Source organism: Lepisosteus oculatus, chromosome 3 (genome assembly GCF_040954835.1).
Source record: "Lepisosteus oculatus isolate fLepOcu1 chromosome 3, fLepOcu1.hap2, whole genome shotgun sequence".
NCBI lineage: Eukaryota > Metazoa > Chordata > Actinopteri > Semionotiformes > Lepisosteidae > Lepisosteus > Lepisosteus oculatus.
In genome coordinates, this window is record NC_090698.1 from 22,305,001 (window position 1) to 22,310,802 (window position 5,802).

Genomic DNA, 5,802 nt, shown 5'->3' on the forward strand with positions numbered 1-5,802 from the left:
AAAAGGATATTAGATTGTTTGGACAACCGAATAACGATGTATAAACCTGTGAAGGAGATGCCTGTAGCCAGAGACAATCAAGATTAACCAACAGTCCCAGGTAATTTTGGATAAAAATGCTCTAATCCTATGTGAATCACATATTGTAGGCCTTCAAAAAGAATAAGAGGCATGGCCAAAAGCTTTTGCATTGTGAGTCTGTTGCCTGAAACTCAACTTTAAAAACTGAAACGTTGAGTACTTTATGTGTATGTTCCCATATATCTTCTTTATTTTTTTTATGATTAAGATGGAAAGTGTCAAATACTGTAGGTCTGAGATTGGATTGCACTGACATCTACTTTAATTAGTAATAACAGCAATTAAGAACTGTGCAACAGATTCCTGTATGTTTTACATGATGTCAAATTAGAGAAGTTTTTAATTGAAGCTGTAGCAATTCAGTGTTTATCATTTTTAAGAAGCGTATCCTTTACTGTATTTTGAAGATACGAAGCACAGTCTACAACTTTAATTCCAGTGTTATGGGAATATGAATTCACTTAGTGTTATTTTTTCTGATTGTTTTTTTTTTAATTCTTCGGCTTTTTAAGATCAGTGTTTTCGAGTGAAATAAGCATCTCCATGAAACTTTGAGGATCACGCACTTCATGTTATCCTTAATAATAATTTAAGAAGCACCTTCTTTTAGTACATAGGGAACGTTTTTTCCAGAACAGTTCATTTTCTCAAACTTTTATGAGCTCATGAGCCACACTAAACTAGGAGATGTGACTGGGAAGTAATATTGCTTGAGGAAAAAAAAGTGCTTCTGTCTTGTAATAAATTAGAATGGAAGAAATGTGAGTGTTAATTCTTGCTTGAAGAGACTAAGAATAGAGAATGACTAGGGTACAATACATACAATACACCTGTATCACCAAAAATGGATTGTTTCCCGTCCATGTACAGTATGGCCTTCAGCACAATGCCCAGGGAAATAAAATGAGATACTTCGCAATGGCAAAAAGTCTTGCGTGTCAGTGCTGCTTAATAGGGCTTTCAATGCACAAATATCTTCATCTAAAGCCAGGGTACGCAGACGTAAAGGTTATTGGTCCTGCCGTTATCAGAGGATTGGATAAACACCCACACCTCTTTCAGCTTCGTTACATTTTGTGGAAATATCTTCAAGTGCTGTAGATTAATTTCAGCCCCTTCAGTTTCTCGGCCCCACTCGCACATGACCAGCTATCTGTGGACTCAAGCTTTACGACGTCATCCCAGACAGGTTTCTACTACCTAGGGTTCCTGACAAAGCAGACGATACTGTTGATAGCGCTGTTACAGCACTCTAGCAAGTGGTGGAGAAACAGTAAGGTGCAGGTTTCTACCTGTACTACTCGCAATTGTTTTTTGCTTCTCAACTAAATTTTGCTTTAAAGAACAGGGCGCAGATAGCAGAGACACAACACTTCCCTAACTGTGTAGGCTCTCGGGAAATCCACCAGCTACGCCGCTCCATTTACTTGCTTTAACATATGTTGAGGAAAATTTCTTTAACAATTAATCCATTACAGTTACTTATTTGTGTAAGCGATTAGCTTTTTTCTCTTAATAAGTTAAGGAAATGTGCTTTTAAGAGTGAATATATTACTTTATATAGTAACTACACACACGTTGAGTAAACTGATCACTATTAACTTACTGACCTTTTAATATTATTTGCCCCCCTTCCTAAGGTAATCACACAGATTGAACTGTAATGGTCTTTTCAAAAGAAACTTACCCCAAGACCCAATTCTGGCACCGGGGAGTAGTAACTCGTTTTCAGATGAAAAATCCTCTTATCACACTTACCGAAAAATCATTGATTGCCATAAAATTATTTTATTCGTGAAATTAATTGCAAATTAAATTACAATAACTGTGTAAAGGAAAGAAAATTTGATCCAGCAAATTGGGAACCAAAAGAACCAAGAAAGTTAGTTCTTAAACTATACCAGTTAAAGCCACAAGGGGGCAGGAAATGTCCTGTGTTTTGATGTACAGTAGCTCAAACTATTAAAGAGGAAACATTTCTTTGCATAATTCGTGTTCGATAAGAGAATATCACGAAAAATAATTTTGCATGTTTAATTAACAAAGAATATTAGAATATTACACATTCACAATTGCTGTTGGATGCTGACTAGTAAATGAACATTTACTGTTCTTATTTTTCATGTTTATTTTTTGGTCAACAGAGGGAGCTTCTTTAAACGTGAAAGGAAAAACGTTTAGGCTTTGAAGTCGTCTTCGCGTGTGAGGCGAAACATTGTGTTTTCTTTCTTCTCTTTTCAGCATGCAATAAACCTTTACTTGTTCCTTTGCAGCCTACGCATGCTGACACAGCTACAGTACCTACTTGAAATTTTTTAAACTTGAGTCTTTTCTGCAAGTTATATCCTGTAGACTTAGGATAACGTGCTGCAATGATGAGGACCTTATTGGTCACACAAGCACCGAGGTGATCTGATTTGCGTATTTGGATATTTGGAGAGAGAATATAAAAAACAAAACTGAAATTTAAGAAGCAAATTCTTGGCTTCTTCATAGTTATGAATATCTTCATATCTTCTTCATAAGACACGGAGGTCTTCGTATTTGGCTCTTTTCCGTTAACTGGCCTCCTCCATCCTGTCTCCCAAGGAAACTAGCTCGTAGCTCTAGCATGACCACCTGCAATACAATGCTTAGCTATGTTTGGTCACTATGCTCCCTAGGTTGACCTTCAGCTGCCAATCTCCCACCGTTGCCAGGAGACCTGCTGATACTTTGGACAGCGGATGTGGCTGCTAAATGGCTCTGATGCTGATTGCTGTTGACACCCCTGCTAATAGTGTCGGCTAAGGCCTTCTGCACCTGGCCGCGACGACATCGATAGTGTCCTTCTCCAAGGGTTTAGGATGTGCTCCAGCATCCCTTGTCCTTGGCACAATGGGCATATTGTTGAACATTACAGACTAGAAGGACTAAGTTGGACATCGTAAACTGCCTGGATCATGAATTTAATATGATGTGGCTCTGCTTGCTAAAGCTTGGGCCATGAAACCTTGCATGTTGGGAGATGTATGCTCCCATCTCTTCCCTGCTCCCTGCTGACACATTTCCACCATCCTGCCAGTAGTTCCACTTCCAATCAAATGCCGTATCATGAATTTCTTTAACATAACAATCTTCAAAATATTAGAGCAGGACCTGTGCAAATAGTGCTTCACATTCACTATTTACATACTGTACAAATGAAAAATCAACACCAGACAAAGCCCATAAAGGATAATGTTAACAGACATTTCATGAAGACCTGGGATTACTGAGCAAAATAATTTACTATTTATAGTTTTTCATCCAAAATAAATACACTAAGCTTGACAAATTACTGAAAACAAACTTTAGATTTACATACTGTTATTAATAGCACACGACGCCGTGCTTTAGAAAAGCTCTGGTGCATAGGTAAACAAGTAGGTGACATTTGCATTTTCTGATCGCTAAGCATGAACATTATTCTAGCTTCTGTGCTTGCATAAATATGCATACTGTATTTATATACGGTATATTATGTGTGTTATTTTTGACCCATTCCAAATAAAATACCACGGAGGAAATAGGATACATTTTTCTAGTATTTACTTCAAATGTTTCTTATTAAAATACCCCACCACCCCTCCCCACCTTGTCAGCAATCCGAGCTGCTAATATTGTCCAATAAATGTTTCTTACAGTGTACCAGCAATGTATCTTCTACTTTTGTCTATTCAGTTATAATCATCTCTCAAAGCATACTTGTATACCCATTTCATTCTCCCGTCAAGCCAGACTCATCATATCTCAGTGGGGGATAGACTGGTATAACCGGCTGATCGCTTTCAAAACCTGTTCTTCTTCCTGAGTTAAGTAATTAAGGTTTAGTCTGACTTTGTGCGAAGGAGTTTCACCATGTTGAAAAACTAACCTTTTCACCTGCACACTCCTACCTACCCATGGAGGATATTCCATGACATTAACTTGAATTTAATGTGCATAAATTTAAATGAAGGTTTTAGACAGAGTTACAGATCTGTTGATTTACAGATCATTTACTTGCAGAATCTGTGTGTCAATTGTGCTTTGAAGTACTGTATGTGTTTTTACCGTGCTTTTATGATATGTAATTTATTGTATGATAGGCGGTCGTAGTACTCAGTTACTGTTTGTCCACCTTAATTTACCATTCAATTTAAATCTTACCTTTTGGGAACTAAAATAGCCAAGCAATATGTATGATATTTTCAAGAGGAATATGGACAGCAAAGTAGTAAAAAGCTATTGAATATTTGTGATTGTTTTCAACACCATGGGAGACAGCTGGTGTTGTGTACTGTACATTGGAATTTATCTCTAACACTGTAGCATTCCATAATATTAAATAACTAAAAGAAAGAGTTATCTGTGATCTGTGAAGACTAATACAACTGACCTATTTAGTTCAGTGCAGCAGACAGGATCTAACCCTAAACCATTAGAACATATACAGTATACTACCGCCATGCCAAAAATAATCCATTAACAAAAAACGTTTGGATTTTAATACTTTCTTTGTTACACTGAATAAATTAAGTGCTTGTTTCAACTGCACTTTTCACATTAACATTTTGCTTCTAAATTATTTTAATCAGGTTAGATTAATTTTTTTTCTGTAGCCATGACGAACAAAACATTTCCTTACATTATGCACCTTCTAGTCTTTTAACATTAAAACTAAAATTGTTCCTCTTTTCAATCTGCCCCTCATTTAGATAAAAGATCATTCATTTTAGATCCTATTTCATGTTTGTGTTAATCTAATCTAATAACTATTTGTGTACACATTGCTATTGATTTTTATAATGCTTATCTGAACATTTTGAAACACTTTTCCACGTTATCAATATAAAGGAGTGATAAATTGTCTTCTCCTGTGGTTTTCTGTACAGAACTATGCTTCATATTTTTAAGATACTAAAAATATTAATATTTAAGATACTAATATATCAAAATTTGAAAGTGTTACGCAGAATCAAGGACATTGCATATTTGTAATGTATACACCAGAAAGTCAAGTACATGCAAGTTGAAAGTAAAGCTTCCCTTCAAATTTTCATGCAAACCTACCTTGATTGTTTGTGTAGGAGTTAGGATTTCTGAGAACATTCAGGTCCCTGTAATAACTAACATTCACAACGGATAATGATTTCATGTAAATGTAATCTGCCTAGGTAGTATCACTTCCAAAGTTACTCAATGTTAAATGCAGTGTTTAAATGTTCGGTCATAGACTGTAAGTGTGTCACATAAAAACAAAATGCAAATTAAAATCCAGAAAAGTGTCTGTCCTCATTAGAAATGTCAAATTTCCAAATATGAAAAGAGGTATTTGGCTTAATGACTATGTATGCCCTTGTAATTGTATTCTTTTTGCCACCTGTGGACTTTGATATGAGTCTAGAGATTTGATATAGGAGGACCAGAGTGTACTTTGACAAGAGGGATTCTTGTCATTTGCTTACATTGGTTAGTGAGTACAATAGATACTAACCTGATTTTGACTTACAGATTCGTGTCTTGCGGTTGTTCCCCTGTCTGACAAACAATAACCGCACATCTGAAGAAGTTTGCATATCTCGCATCCTTACGCAGGTGCACAGCATATTCAGGCACTGCAGAGTAGACTGCACTGAGACATCCACAATGTGTTCAGGAACTGTGCTTCACACAAGTAAACCATCTCTTTCCAAAGTGGACCTGACTCATGTACCACAA